Source organism: Zootoca vivipara, chromosome Z1 (assembly GCF_965207765.1).
Source record: "Zootoca vivipara chromosome Z1, rZooViv2.hap1.1, whole genome shotgun sequence".
Classification (NCBI taxonomy): domain Eukaryota; kingdom Metazoa; phylum Chordata; class Lepidosauria; order Squamata; family Lacertidae; genus Zootoca; species Zootoca vivipara.
Genome location: NC_142583.1, coordinates 62,628,215 through 62,644,096, shown reverse-complemented (window position 1 = coordinate 62,644,096; position 15,882 = coordinate 62,628,215). Strand labels below are relative to the sequence as shown.

The following is a 15,882-nucleotide window of genomic DNA, read 5'->3' as shown; positions in this document are numbered from 1 at the left end:
GAAATGAAGGATGAAGAGCAGGTAATAGATAAAAGAGGATAGAAAACCAAATGTGAAAGAAGGTGGAAGTCTGGTTCGGCGGAACTAAAGGAGAAAGACAATAGGAAAAGATGTTAAGATAATAAAGGGGAGGGGGAAAGGTTTTTTTTTTAAATTATTATTGTATTTTGTGAAATAACTGTTATTGGCACTGTAATTGATTCTAGTCTTGAATATACATTGATATTATTTTGGTATGGATATTTACTTTGAACAAGAATATATAAGCCTGTATTAGGAATTATGTACGAAAATTAATAAAAAGTATTTTTAAAAAAGAAAAGAAAGTGGTACACTTTGGAATTCGCTGGAAAGGCACATGTGAAAGGTTTGACAACCTATAAATTGATGCTTTTCTTTGCTGCATGGTTTGCCATGTTAAACCTCCACTGGGATTCCCTCACCAAAGAGTCCTAAATTTTGGGCTTTCAAGATTCCAACACGATATACCTGCTGTACCTTGACCTCCCACTCTGACTGTGTACTGTATTGATTAGAACACTAAAGGTTTCGGGCAAAAACCATAATCCAGGTTTGTGTCCTTTATCACTCTAATGCACGGGTGTCAAACACAAGGCCTGGGGGCCAAATCCGGCCCGCCAGACCTCGTCATGTGGCCCGCCGAGCGCCCCAGCCAGTAGGACCCAGCAGCGGGACCTTGCTGCTGAAGCGCCACGCCGACAAAGCGCTGACAAACAGCTGGGGCCGGGGGGGGATAGAAAGGCGGTCGGAGCAGCGCTGCGTGGAGCGCCCCGAGACACAGCAGGAGAAGGAGGAGGCAGCTTGCCGGGTCAGCGCCCGGCAACGCCGCACGGAGAGTCCCGAGCCTCTGCAACGCAGCAGTGCTCTGTAGCACTTTGAATCCTCCTCCTCCTGCCACGGCTCGGCGCCTGGAAACGGCTGCTGCTGCTGAAGCACAGACAAAGCACCCAGCAGCGCTGCGTGGAGGAGGAGGAGGATTCAAAGTGCTACAGAGCACTGCTGCGTCCCAGAGGCTCGGGACTCTCCGCACGGCGCTGCCAGGCACTGACCCGGGTAGCCTCCTCCTCCTCTTGCCTCACCTCCTTCTCCTCCTGCCGCGGCTCAGCCTCATGAACGTGAGCTCAGCAGCGGCTCAGCCTCACGAACGCGCAACTCTGAGGCTTTACGCACTTCTCCTAAAACGGACACCCACTGCCTCACGCTGCACGGGAAATGCTTTTTGCCCCTGAGTCCCTTTGCGCTCTTTTCTGGCGCTGAATCAAGGCGGCCACCCCCCCTTCCCTTTCTTTCTTCCTCTCTCTCGTTCTTATTCTTTCTTTCCCTCTCTTTCCTTCCTTCTTTGTCTTCTCTCCCTCTTTCTTTTTCTTTCATTCTTTATTCCTTCTTTCCTACTCTTCTTTCTCTCACCTCTTTCCTTCCTCTCTCCCTCCTGCTCCCTCTTTTCTTTCTTCCTTCCTTCCATCCTTCCCATCTTTCTTCCTCTCCCTCATTCTTATTCTTTCTTTCCCTCTACTTCCTTCCTTCTTTCTCCCTTTCCGTCTTCCCTCCCTCTTTCTTTTTCTTTCCTTCTTTATTCCCTTCCTTATTTCCTACTCTTCTTTCTCTCCCCTCTTTCTTTCCTTCCTCTCTCCCTCTCTTTTTTCTTCCTTCCTTCCTTCCTCCCTCCCCTCCCCCTCCCCCTCCTCAGAAACATAGGATGCTGTTTTATACTTCTGGCCCTTAAACCCTGGAACCAGGAGAGCAGCTCCAGTGAGTCAACCTCAGCTAGTCCCTTTGGTGAAGGGTGGTGGCTCACTGGCAGAACATCTGTCCTGCATGTAGAAGGACCCCAGCATCTCCAGGTACTAGTAGCTCTGCAAAGGTCCTGCATGAAACCCTAGCGAGCCTCCACCACCCAGTGCAGTTACCAAAAATCATTTTTCAATAAATTGTACAATAATTGTACATTTAAATATCTACTTGCCATTATTCTGACTATGTTTCTGCTTTCAGAGCTAGTTATTACTTACATTATTACAAAAAACAGTAATAATTGAATGTAGTGACAATAATTTATGATAATAAAGAGTGGACACAGTCCTACAGATACAACCGGCCCTTTGAGGGTGACCAAACTGCTGATGCGGCCCCCGATGAATTTGAGTTTGACACCCCTGCTCTAATGTAACCCTCCAAATGCAATATGTGTGCATGGAAGCACAATTCTGGCCCGTTTCCCCATCATCCCATTCCCAAGTGACTGGCAGGCGACAGTACTAAAGTCCGCCTGTTCCCAAAGACCCTCTCTGCCTTTGATGGACCATAATCTCTTCTCTCTATGTCTCATCTGACTGAAACGTACAAGGAACACTTTCTGTTCTGCCCTGGATCGTCCAGAACTCCAAAAGACTCATTTGAAGATACCGGAATCTTTTGAAGATGAAGCTGTCTCCAGCTTCTTATTCCCCATGTCTCTTCAGGGGGCCTTATCTTCTCCCCCCACTAAGATAACCACATCCCTCCTGTTGCTTTTATATCACTTTGAGCATAGCAGCACTAATACTGCCAAGAGGAAGCCAGCTGTTCCTCCACAACATCCTGGGTGGCAACAGAAAGGCTTTCATCCGTGCTCCGTTTTGAAAAATGTCAATTTTGCTCATCATGTGTGGAAGCGGGAACAAGGCAGCATCATCCAAACAGATTGCGGTCCCTGAAGGAGTCTCTGCCTTGAAGATTGCACCAAACGCTTCTCTGATGAGGTGCATCGTTCTCAAAGGCTGTAAACATAAACAGCGACAGTCGAAGGAATCCTTTGCCAACCTGGTGCCTGCGAGATGTTTTGGACCACAACTCCCATTCGGCACCAGCCAGGACAACTTGATGGGAGCACCAGGTTGGCAACAACAGCTGGTTTTAAACTGTGCCTCCAACCCCTTGTGTAATTGCCAGTAGAATTTCTTGTGAAGGATTGCTAGCACAGATGAAGACACAACTGAAATCAAAACATAATTTTGGGTTTTGGAACTTGGGTACCAAAATCTAAGTTTAAAAGGGGAGAGAGGGAGAGAGAGAGAGAGAGGAAGGGAGAGGGAGGGAGAGGGGGGAGAGAGAGAGAGGGAGGGAGGGAGGGAGAGGGAGGGAGAGGGGGGAGAGAGAGAGAGGGAGGGAGGGAGGGAGAGGGAGAGAGGGGGGGAGGGAGAGGGAGAGAGAGAGAATGAGAGGGAGAGGGAGAGAAAGCTGTCAATTGTGAATGGCAAGTATTTAAATGGAATTTAAAACGATATAGATATAGATACTGTATAGATATAGATATAGATAGATATACAGTGGTACCTCTACTTACGAATTTAATGCGTTCTGAACGCACATTCTTAAGTTGAAAAAAATTGTAAGTCGAATCCCATAGGAATGCATTGGGAGAAAAAATCCGTAAGTCGAAGCAACCCTATCTAAAAATTCGTAAGTAGAAAAAATCCTATCTAAACCGCATCCAAGATGGCAGATGGAGCTCCATTCGTAAGTAGAAACATTCGTAAGTAGAGTTATTCGTAAGTAGAGGTACCACTGTATATAGATATATATTTCTGGCTGCTTTTTCCCTAATTTACCCCCTTGTTTTATGGAGCTTAATTTGGAGAGCTGTTTTGGAATGCAGCTACTTTTCTAAACTGGTCCATGTTTTAACATGTTTTCTGTAGGGCTGCCATATAAATATTCTCATTTTAAAAACTGTTTGGAATTGTTTTACATAAGCTGCCTTACATACAAAAGAGAGAGAGAGAGAGCAATTTACAAGTAAGTTTATCAGAAGGGGCCACCTTTCAACGGTAGACACAGGTTTTCTCCCTAGTGTCTCCAGCTAAAAAGATCAGGTAGCACATGAAATAAAAGGCCTTGTATCGTATGACTGGAGAGTCACAGCCATATCATATTACTGGAAGGGTCATAGCTCAAAGGTAGATCACATTCTGTGTTGAGTCTCCAACACCTCCAGCTGGGCTTGGAAGAGGATCCTGTCTGAATTCCTGAAGAACTACTGAACAATACTGCGCTAGATGGATCCATCTTCTGATTCAGTGTAAGACAGCTTCCTATTTTCTTTCTTTTCTTTTTTTTAAAATCAATTTTTATTAAATTTTCACTTACAAATCAATCATATCAAACCAATTATTCCAAATTATACAAATATATATCTATTAAACCAAATATTATGCCAAATTATAAAAAAATTGCTTCCCCATGCTTCAAATTCTGAGGGTTCTGAATATCGATAATTGCTGCCATTCTAATCAAAGTTCCAAGTTCTTTCCAATCATTTTGATCCAACATAGTCCAGATCTTTTCCAACAGTTCTAATAATATTATTCTCTTCAGCAGCTTCCTATTTTCACTGCCAGTCAGAGCAGGCAATACTGAGCTAGATCAGCGGTGGAGAACTTGTCATCTTCCAGATGTCACTGGTTGGTATTCCCATCGGCTTTGACCCTTGGCCATACTGGATGGGGCTGGTGGTGTTGAACAGCATCTGGGAGGTGGCCAGTTCTGGATGGGGTTGCCATGTTTTTGCTAAGAAAGAGCTAACTCCAACTTCAAACTGTGTGATTTACTGACCAACTCACTCTGTGACACCTTACCAGTTACAAATCAAGACTGTTGCTATTTGCATAGCTCCACCTTGTTTTCAGGGTCACACTAGAATACAATGACAGCTCAGAGAATAGTGTGAAGGCACAATCTAGCAAGCTTACTGAAGCTAAGTTGATCCAGTCTGGTCATTGCCTAGATGGGTATGTGTATGCTGAAGAGTTTGCCAACACAGATGTTTTGATTACACTGTTGTAAGTAGCTCACCACAGGTCTGAAAACCCGGAGTCCAGAGAAGGGTACAGAGTTTGTCCTCAAGAGACAGTGAACCATGCCCAAAGGCTGTATGGGTAAAGACCATTTTTTCCTTGGAGAAGGAAGCTGGACCACGTCCAAATGGCCGTGTGTACCAACAAAGCCAACTGTGCAATTTCCTGATAGTCAAAGAGCTATGACGCCATGACTTATCAGAAGTGCAACATGGTATGGCCAATGCCAATACGCGCGCGCTGCATCTGTATGGAGTGTGCATGTGCAGCATCCCGTACGGACTGCGCACGCGTGGCAGCACATACAGACGCCCGTATGGACGGCGCATGAGAGCAGCAGCCTGTACAGCCGCCGTGCGAGTGGGGCCATACTGACTGCGCGGACCCTCGGCCACTCTACAGCTGAGGGAGGCAGGGGCCATCTTGTCACCCCCCCGCCAGAATGGCACCCAGGGTGACCCTCCTCCACCCCCCCACCCCTGCCGCCAGATGACCAGTTTATTGAGAATTCATCTTGACTTGCTCACACAAAGCCTATGCAGAGGTTAGACTATGTCTGGTCTTAAAACACTTGTTCTGCTTTGTTTGTGGGGAGGTTATGTGACATCCTGCATCCTGATTTGCTTACGCAGTGTTTATATACCCTGCTGTTAATCATTCATTTGCCCCAAACATTCCAGTACATTTCCTCCATAACGTTACTAACCACATAACATCTGTGTGCTTCATTTTTTAAAAAAAGCGGGTTGGTTGTGCTAGTGTGACAGAGCCCTTTCATCAATTTTAATTGCACAAACCAAAATTTCCAGTAAGCGCTTGATTTCCTCCCACAAAATAGTGACAGCTGGGTGTGTGTGTGTGTGTGCCCTTAAATAAACTGCATTTCTTGGGTTGCCAACTGACCGCCCAAATGGTCTGGTCAGCTCCAGCGGTTGCTGAATCTGCAGGCAAAACCTTCCCCCAGCAGGCAAATAAGCATCACCAGCGAATGTAAGCCAGCCAAGATCTTAAAGGCAGAGCTACTGAGGCTAGCAGAAATGTTGGCAACCCTCCAAAATGCATAAATATCAGGACATGGTGGAATATTGAGAAATGGGCCTTTTCACAGAGATTACCCTGCAATTACATTGTAGGCACAGACAACAGCAGCACACAAGGACCCACCTGAATCAAGTGAGGAAGGAGGCAGTGGAAGGAAGGAAGGAAGGACTACAAAATCTCAACTGCGATGATGAAGCGACTCTCAATGTGACTTTGTGAAGCCCGCCAGGGTGTCGCTAGCACTTAACTCGGTGTCTGATGAGCCACATTATAAGCAACGGGGGATGCGGCGATACCTTCCCTTTCCGCAATCAATAGCGCCCGAGGTCTTGCTGCTGAACATAAAAAGCCTTTTACACCCCACCTCACTGCCTGTTTGCTTGTGGATGGAATCCCCATGAGTGGTACAAATTAGGAGGGCTTCAGGGCTCGATTCGCAGGTTTGCAGAGATCAGCTTGTCTGCAAGAAAAACACAGAAGCCAACAGAAGCATCGGTATGCTTCCATTAGCGGGAGGTCACGGCTTCAGCTAAATATATGTCGGATAATGCTCAGCCTCCTCTTCTCCTTCACGCTTTAACAGCAGGGCATTTGCTATGGCAATTTTTTATGAGAACCAAAACCAAAAACACCTACAACCCTTAAAAGAAGATGTAAAAATTCATGGTTCTGAAAGCCACAGGGGACGTCTTCCAAATCAAGATCGTAATCAGGGCCTTAAACCACCCCCACGGCAGGCAACCTGTATATTTATTTATTTTTACCTTTGCAAATGCAGAATTTTACACAGATGAGCACTGGAATTTCATTTTTCCAGCCCACCTCTCTTCCGACAAGTTTACGCTTGTATCCAGAGATATCACATTTGCCCAACACTCAAAAGCATCAAATTTTTGCACCTGGGAAAAACGTGATACTTGCCCAAGGTAGCAGAATCATCAGTGTTGTTGTGATAGCTCAGCAGCATGTGGAAATGGTGGAAAGATAATGACAGAGGAAGGAGAAAGTACTATACACTATCCGCTGGAAAACAAGCTTTAATATCCCACCAAATCCCATTAACGCTCTCTCAGATTTCTCAGATGGGCTATAAAAACGATAAGAAAACATCTTAATCTGATTCAGAGATCGTAAACATTAGTATCCTCTCAATTGTGTTGTATCTATAGCTCTGCATGTCAAAGAAACCATACGAACACAGAAGGGCAGCCACCCGTCTCTGAATTTTTCAATTCAGATAATGGGTTCTAAAATGCTTCTGCTCAGGCAGAATGCCCACAAAATTCAGGTGTTAGCAAAGATAACACAGGTGCATTATTTTAGAGGTAATTGCTTTGCCAAAATGTATATATTAGGCTAAATTGCACACAAGGATGTGCCTAGTGAGAGGAACTCACACTAAAATGCTGGTGAATTTCCGTAGGTTCTTCTAACAAGTTTGCAAACTGATGCGGAACAGTGGAGAATTCAACTTCCGATTGGAAAAATGAGGAAAAGAGAGAAAACAAAATCCAGATCTAGCCTCCTCGTGGCGTGTCAATGCAAGCGTTAAGCCACACTCTGCACCACTTTTCATATACAGTAGCAATTTCCCATCACTTTTCTTATAGCAAACAGTCCAATATTAGAGGAAGTGACTTTTTGTTGGTCAAAGGCCTCCCAATCAGCTTTAATTGTGCAGCCTGAATTTGCTGGCATATCAGTGAATCCCACCTGAAAATAGCAACAGTTTGTAAGACCCCTTAATGCATCCTCAACTAGGTCTCAACTAAAATAAAAAAAATTCCTTCAGTAGCACCTTAAAGACCAACTAAGTTTTTATTTTGGTATGAGCTTTCGTGTGCATGCACACTTCTTCAGATACAGTGAAATGTAAGTGTGCATGCACACGAAAGCTCATACCAAAATAAAAACTTAGTTGGTCTTTAAGGTGCTACTGAAGGAATTTTTTTTATTTTACTTCGATCCAGACCAACACAGCTACCTACCTGTAACTAGGTCTCAACTAAACAGGGCGTAAATCAGAGGGAAGCCCAGTCTTTGTACAGAAAGACCAACAGTGCTGCTTTTCTGATTATAATTGTGCTCAGGAGCCAAAAGCTTGGCTCCTGAGCTTTAAAAGTTTAGTACAGTACATACTCAGTGTTCTGAATGTTTAATGTGCTGACACAGACTCTGCAAAAAGAGGCAATTCCCCCGACGCCCGCACTTGAGCCCAAATTTTCTATCACCCTAAAGCCACTTATTTACGGGCACTGAGCAATCAGTCCAAACGAAAACACGTCCCAGGGGCACAGAGTATTTTAAACAATGAATTCAACGACACCGACCTATATTTTCAGCTAAATGTACTGATGGTAAGTGGAACAAGTCATCGGCTGGTGTTGTTGGGGTGTCAATGAATGTGATCTGGGAGCCAGAAATCCTCAGTTCAAATCTTGGCTCTGCCTCGATTTCACTGATTAGTTTTAGGAACATTCCCAGATTGCATGGTGGCAAAGGCTTGTTTTGCCAAAGTAAGTGGGTCCTTGTGATGGGGGAACCGTGGCCCATCCTGGGTCTGTAGCACCCATACTACACCCTGAAGCACCCTGAAGAACCTGTGGCTCTTCAGGGATTGTTGGACTCCAACTCCCATCAATCCCAGCTGCATGGCCTGTGGCCCAGGGATGATGGGTGTTGTAATTTCACAGCCCTGTTGTAGTGGCTGTTTTATGGGCTCTATATCAGGAGAGAAGGCTTTTGTCCACTGCAAAGGGAAATCCACTTTTGAAGGGATGGCCTTGGACCAGGCAGCCTCAGTTTCTCATCGGTAAACTGGGGGCAAGAGCGATCGCTCGCTAGGGCAAGGTTTCATTATGGGCTTTGTTATAAGAATTCTAAGATGTCATAAATAAAAAGAATGTTCATAAGGTAAACACACACCCGTAAGTATATAAACTGCATGTCTGAATACTTTGGCCACCTCATGAGAAGAGAAGACTCCCTGGAAAAGACCCTGATGTTGGGAAAGATTGAGGGCACTAGGAGAAGGGGGCGACAGAGGACGAGATGGTTGGACAGTGTTCTCGAAGCTACGAACATGAGTTTGACCAAACTGCGGGAGGCAGTGGAAGACAGGAGTGCCTGGCGTGCTCTGGTCCATGGGGTCACGAAGAGTCGGACACAACTAAACGACTAAACAACAACAACAACAACAACTGAAAGAGTACAGGAGAAAATCCTGAAGCCATCTTCACCCTTACGGACCAGAAATATTTCTCTGTAGAGGGAAGTATCTTGGAAGAAATCTTTCCCTATACAGTCAAACCTCGGTTTACGCCTACCTCGGCGAGTGACCGCTTCAGCGAGCGACCGCCATGGACCCAGAAGTGCTTACATCCGGGTTCCGCAGCGTCGGATATGCAGACACGATCTGCGCAGCTTGCGCATGCGCAGAAGCGTGCTTTCAGCAAGCGACCACTTCGGCGAGCAACCGCCTCCGCGGAACGGATTGCGGTCGCAAACCGAGGTACCACTGTAGTTCTTTCCACAAATCTTGTTTTGTGGGCATATTTTGTGTATGACTAGCGTGGGCCTGTGAACTGGAGTCAAGAACTAAAGTATTTACCATCTCCACAAATAGCCCAGACTGACCAGGTACAGCAATCAGTGAACATTATCAGGTATCTTGACGGACAGGAGACAAGCCACACTTTCACATTTCTGTCATAGACTGCCTGTTTCTGTGACACCTGTAGGATGCTTTTTAAGTTCTTGCACTCTTTCTTCTGAGTCCTCACCTCCTTGCAAGAGGGGCAGGGACTCTGCTGCAACAGAAAAATAAGGCAGCCCTATTTAGGGAAGTTTTTAATGACTGATGTTTTAATGTATTTTTAATCTTTTGTTGGAAGCCGCCCAGAGTGGCTGGGGAAACCCAACCAGATGGGCGGGGCATAAATATGTTGTTGTTTGTTATGTACTGAGCTGAATCATAGAACAATAGGATCCAGAATCAGCAGTCTGATTGGTCCGCAGGAGCCACCCAATCCAACTCCAGGTGGAAGTGAATCCGCAACCTGATTGGCCTGCAGGAGCAGCCAATCAGGCTGCTGGCAGAAGTCAATCTACAAACTGATTGGCCCACAGGTGTAGCCCTGAAGTAGCCAATCACGCAAAGCCCATTGTGTAAATAATGTATATAAGCAGATGGTTTTGGGAAAAGAGCATTCTTCTCTTCTTCTCCTTGATGACTATAAGCTGAATAAAGAGCATGAAATTCACTCTCGACTCCGAGTATATTTCGTTGTTGTTGTTGTTGTTGTTGTTGTTGTTGTTGTTGTTGTTGTTGTTGTCTGCCTTGCTTTGACTGGGTGTTGCCTCCATCCATCCTACTCTGACTTACAATGGACTTAGGGGATCCTGAATCACTTGAAGGAGAGTTGGGCTGCAAAAGCCAACCCCAGATTTTTTGGTATAATAACTTCGTTAAGGAAGCAGCAGTCTGATAATTTGTTACTCTGCTGTTTCTCTCTGCCAGAGTCAAAAAGGCACTTTATCCTCCTTAAGGGAAAGGTTGCAGCTACAGAGACATTCTCAAGGACAGCAAACCTTACATGCTGAAATATACTCGGAGTTGAGAGTGAATTTCATGCTTTTTATTCAGCTCGTAGTCATCAAGGAGAAGAGAAGAAGAATGCCCTTTTCCCAAAATCATCTGCTTATATACATTATTTACACAATGGGCTTTGTGTGATTGGCTACTTCAGGGCTACACCTGTGGGCCAATCAGTTTGTGGATTCACTTCTACCAGCCGCCTGATTGGCTGCTCCTGCAGGCCAATCAGTTTGCAGATTCACTTCCACCTGGAGTTGGATTGGGTGGCTCCTGCGGACCAATCAGACTGCTGATTCTGGATCCTATTGTTCTATGATTCAGCTCAGTACATAACACATGCCTTGTCACTCCCATTGCCAATTATACCTCTATATATGAAAGAAAACAGGAATGTCATCTGCCTCTAATTCCTCTCCACCAAACACGTTCATTCCTCTTTCAAGGCTTCCCTATTTTGCTTTTGCTTTGGGCAGATCCACACCCTAAATTTAAAGCACATTAAAAGTACATGACTTGGCACAAAGAATCTTGGGGACCATAGTTTCCACCTCACAGAGCTACAGTTCCCAGCACCTGTAACAAACTACAGCTCCCAGGATTCTCGGGGGGGGGGGAGGCAGGTGCTTTAAATGTGGGCTGAATGTGTTTTAAGTTTATGGTGTATATGCTGTATTTTGGAAGTCACAGGGCTCACCACTGTGGGGCATGTGGCATTGGGGTCCCTGCCAGCACCCCCTGTGGCATTGGTGAATGGTCTTAATAAATATCCCCTCAAAGACCACAAAGCACAAGAGCCTGCTCTTCCTTTTCTGTTCCTCTTACATCGAGCAATTTAACAATGTCCACCTTTCATCTAATGCCAGGAGTGGGCACACACCCTCCCATGTGTTCTGAACAGAGGTGAGGTGCAAGATCTTCTCCCTGTGAGATGGCTGGCGCAGGTGCCTTTTTTTACGACAAAATGGGGCAGCTGGCAGGGTGAGGCATGCCCACACTGCTTCTGGGCCCTCTATTTTCTCCTCTTCTAGATGTGGCAGCCATTTTGGTTTACGCCACCCTGCCTAGCAGCTATTTTGTGTTACACCCTTTGGCAGCCATTTTGTGATGGGCATCCGCAGAACTTTCTGGAAATTCCAAATGTGCCCATTGGGCCCCAAAAAGTTGGGTACCCCTGGATCATATGTACCACATGATGACTGAGCATTAGGGTGATGACTTTTTCATTTTTTCCCCTCAAAATTATTTCCTGTAGCACAAATGGATGAACGTTTGCCTATTAATGACTAAAATGAGGTATATTCCATTGAAATATTTAAAAAATATTTTTTTTTTTTGTATGCCATTTCATAAAATTGTATTAACAATTCTATATATATTTCGGGGGTTCCGGTTTCCGCCGGCAGGAATGGCGGACCTGTTTTCCATCCCTCTGACCTTCGTAAGGAATTTGGCGGTTGCTAGGGGAGTAAATGGCAACCCCCTACCCTCTCCGGGGGTTACGGAGAGGGGCCGCTGGCCCGCGATGCCCCCAGACCCACTCCGACTGTTTATGGAGTGGGGGGAGCTTGGGATGAAAAGCACTTACGAGGGCCAGGACTCCCGGACGCTAATCTGCATGGCGGGGATTTCCATGGTTAAAGAAGATAATTAGGCTTAAATCTATGGACATACTTCAGAAGGAGGGGAAGAAGCGCTGTTTACTGCTGAGAAATTTATGCTGCTGAGGGAGAGGAGTCAAAGGCTGTATATCATCTGGAAGAAGGATTGATGGGGACGGAGCGATAAGGGAATTGAGTTTTTTTTTATTTTTCTTCATATGAGTTACTTCGTATCTTCCCAGACGCGATGTCCTGGCTTGTTTGGAGTGAAAGAGAAGCAAAAGACTGTGTGAGTTGAACTTTATAAACTGTTGTTACTGAGCATATTTTTTAAAGATGTGGAGTTGCCGATGAGAAAAGCCCCCCCCCCAGTCGGACGGAAGGAGTCCTGGACGCGTTCGGAGGATTTATGAGCTGTGACGCACTTTGAATTGGAGCAGCGACCTGAAGCTAAGTTCAGCTATAGGGCAAGGAGATCCATTAATTTACCAAGAGTTTATGGTTTGATGTTTGGGTCTTCTGCCTGGAAAAGCTGTAAATTTTATAAAGATCGTTAATCTTCATGGCTATGAGAGAAAACGAAAGTGATTTGAGCTTTTTAAGATGGCGCTGCTTCGACGCAACAGGGAGCTCCAGACTAAGAAGATTTATGGGGAGGCTGGACTGATTAACCCACACAGGAGAAAGAACATTTGTGAAACCTTGTTTGATATTTATCTCAGCAGCTGGGAAACAATCGGTTGAAAGTGGAAAACATCTATGTGACTGTAAGGGGAAGATCTGGATTATTATGAACTTGGAGGACGATTTGAACTTTAGAAAAAAGACGGCAGTGGACGGTTGCGAGGAATCCCCAATTTCTTGAAGCATGGGAACCCAAATAAAAAATTCTCTAGACGATTTGGCATAACATTCGGTTTGATTGATATATATATGTGTATAATTTGAAATAATGAATGTGATATAATTGGTTTTAATTGGAAAATTAATAAAAATATATTTTTTAAAAAAACAATTCTATATATATTTCGTATCAAATTTGGACACAACACCACATTCCATAATGGGGAGTGTTCTTAGCAACATAGGGTATACAAATGTCACACCTGCGCAAGGTAAAAAACCCTTTTTGGGACCTCTAAACTCAGCCAGCAGACCCTGCCGGGCATGCTGGGAAAAGAACCTACAGGAGAGGTAGCAAAACATCGTCCTCTAGCGGCATCTATACTGTTACTGCAGCTAAAAAAAGCTTCCTTGTGTGTTTGATGACCCTATATAATGTTGTATATATGTGACTCTAAAGCTTGGGTTCAATTTTATATCTGCTTACAGTGACTTCAAAAATGGTCAAAAAACTGATAAATAATTTTTTTAAAATCATTTCCTGTGTAAGGTTTTTTTAATCAAATCTCTTTGAAAGTAAGATTTTATCTAATCTTTAATGAAAGCTCATCAAATTATGATACAGGGAAAAGAGGTTGTAAAAAAGTCATCATCCTACTGGGCATCTAAGTAACCCAGCGATCTAGTCCACTCACTCAAGATAGGGTTCCCTCTAGGGTGGTAGAAATGTGCTTTAAGCCCATCCTACTGGCTTTCCTGAAGCAAGCAGATGCGGAAAGGGTAGGATCTGAGAAGCTGGGGAAGTGAGAGAGAGAGAAAGACAGACACCACCCACCCAAGGAAGAATAGCTTCAAGTTCTCATAGAAAATTCAGGGTGAAATTACCAGCTCTGGAACTGATCCCAGAAAGCTTAACCCGGCTACCGTTACAAGAAACTCGACAGATCTTTAATCAAAACACTTGACTAAGGTCAAGCCCTTAGTTTTACATCTCATACGATAGACACCAATTCTGATTAATACCTGGGATAGAGCAGAACTTGGCAACAAATTGTATTTTGTGAGAAGCAACCAGCAAGATGAGGAGCTCAGGGAATCACAACGGGCCATTGGCCTGATCCTGCTCTTCTTGAGCTCTTATGCTCTCTTTCTTTGTTTTGTTTTGTTTTATGGACTGAAACCGTCGCAACTAGAACACAAATTCTAAAAACAAATTGTCCGGAAATGCTATGAACAGTTTCCAAAGCACTCTGTGTTGGTTTTATTTTACCATAATTTATATTCTTCACCTTCAGCATCAGCAAATGTTCCCTTCGGTTTCAGCAACTGCTTCATTGGGGGGGGGGCAAGAACTACCCGAGTTGAGCTGATATGTTCATCATGTTTCTTTCGAATAAAGAGTTAACTCTTTATTCGAAGGGGTGGCTAATACCCCAGAGGACAGGATCACACTTCAAAATGACCTTAACAGATTAGACAACTGGGCCAAAGCAAACAAGATGAATTTTAACAAGGAGAAATGTAAAGTACGACACTTGGGGGAAAAAAATATGAAAGGCACAAATACAGGATGGGAGACACCTGGCTTGAGAGCAGTACATGTGAAAAGGATTGGTAGACCACAAACTTGACATGAGTCAACAGTGTGATGCAGCAGCTAAAAAAGCCAATGCAATTCTGGGCTGCATCAATAGGAGTATAGCATCTAGATCAAGAGAAGTAATAGTACCACTGTATTCTGCTCTGGTCAGACCTCACCTGGAGTACTGTGTCCAGTTCTGGGCACCACAGTTCAAGAAGGATACTGCCAAGCTGGAACGTGTCCAGAGGAGGGCAACCAAAATGGTCAAAGGCCTGAAAACAATGCCTTATGAGGAACAGCTTAGGGAGTTGGGTATGTTTAGCCTGGAGAAGAGAAGGTTAAGGGGTGATATGATAGCCATGTTCAAATATATAAAAGGATGTCATATAGAGGAGGGAGAAAGGTTGTTTTCTGCTGCTTCAGAGAAGCGGACACGGAGCAATGGATTCAAACTACAAGAAAGAAGATTCCACCTAAACATTAGGAAGACTTTCCTGTTCAACAGTGGAATTTGCTGCCAAGGAGTGTGGTGGAGTCTCCTTCTTTGGAGGTCTTTAAGCAGAGGCTTGACAGGCATATGTCAAGAATGCTTTGATGGTGTTTCCTGCTTGGCAGGGGGTTGGACTGGATGGCCCTTGTGGTCTCTTTCAACTCTATGATTCTATGAACTCGACTTCCTTCATGTGATTTACTACTGGTTTGCTCCTGGTGGTAGCTCTGGCTCAGGTCTTGTCTACAAGTAGATGGATGTCTACCTGGGAACCACAGCTATACTACCTGGGGATGGGTTCCACGATGAAAGAAAAGTTGGTGCATTAGGGGAAATGGGGGCACAACCCCACCACTCTCAGTCAGCCATCAGCAAGCCCCCTCCTCCTAAGTTTCAGCGTTGCCCCTTGTTCAGGAGGGAAGAGGAGGATGGAGACGAAACCAGAATGAGTCGGTTCTGCCTGTGGCTTCACTTTCTACTTGGATCCCTGCAGTCCCCAGTGGGTGAGAGAATGATAGAATTTGTATTTATTTTTTAAGAAAATAAAAATCCCCCCCAAAAAAATACCATACTCCTTGCTGGCCGTAACAAGAAGCAAAAGGGGAGTGAAATGATAGCTGCGGTCTAGGGAAAGGTACCCCTTTTTAATTATTGAAGGGAAGATATGGTTCTTGGCACCATCGAAACAAATGGTATTTACTCCTGAGCAAGCATGGTCAGCACTCTCTAGCTGTTAGCCTACTACTTTCTGAGCTTGCTGCAGCGAGGAGACACAGTGCTTGTCCCCTCTCACTTGGCAGGAGAATAATCTGGCGGCATGAATGCTCTTTGCCAAGAGGTTTGCGACTGTTACTGATGGGGAGCCTGCCAAAATTAAT

The 15,882-nt window shown here is 44.8% G+C and overlaps 1 protein-coding gene across 1 annotated transcript in view; it reads right to left on the bottom strand.

Moving 5' to 3' along the window:
• Nucleotides 1-15,882, bottom strand: part of LOC118083809 (stearoyl-CoA desaturase 5) — a 52,572-nt gene that overhangs the window by 20,755 nt on the left and 15,935 nt on the right. The window lies entirely within an intron of this gene.